Consider the following 237-nt stretch of genomic DNA (forward strand, 5'->3'; position numbering starts at 1 on the left):
ACATGCAAACCCTCAGCATATGTACAGATGATGATGCATCGACAGTTTTCTTGTAATCGGTCTGGTGTCCTTGATTTAAGTTACTTTGGATAGGTGACACTATTGTTTATTACTGTCAACTGAAAGGATAAGAGTAAAAATAAAATAATAATAATAAAAATTAAAAGTATAATTCACAAAGAATACATTGTAAATATATAATATACAAGCACAGCAAATTACTACTGTTCTTTAGAA

This window comes from Penaeus monodon, chromosome 22, assembly GCF_015228065.2.
Source record: "Penaeus monodon isolate SGIC_2016 chromosome 22, NSTDA_Pmon_1, whole genome shotgun sequence".
Classification (NCBI taxonomy): Eukaryota; Metazoa; Arthropoda; class Malacostraca; order Decapoda; family Penaeidae; genus Penaeus; species Penaeus monodon.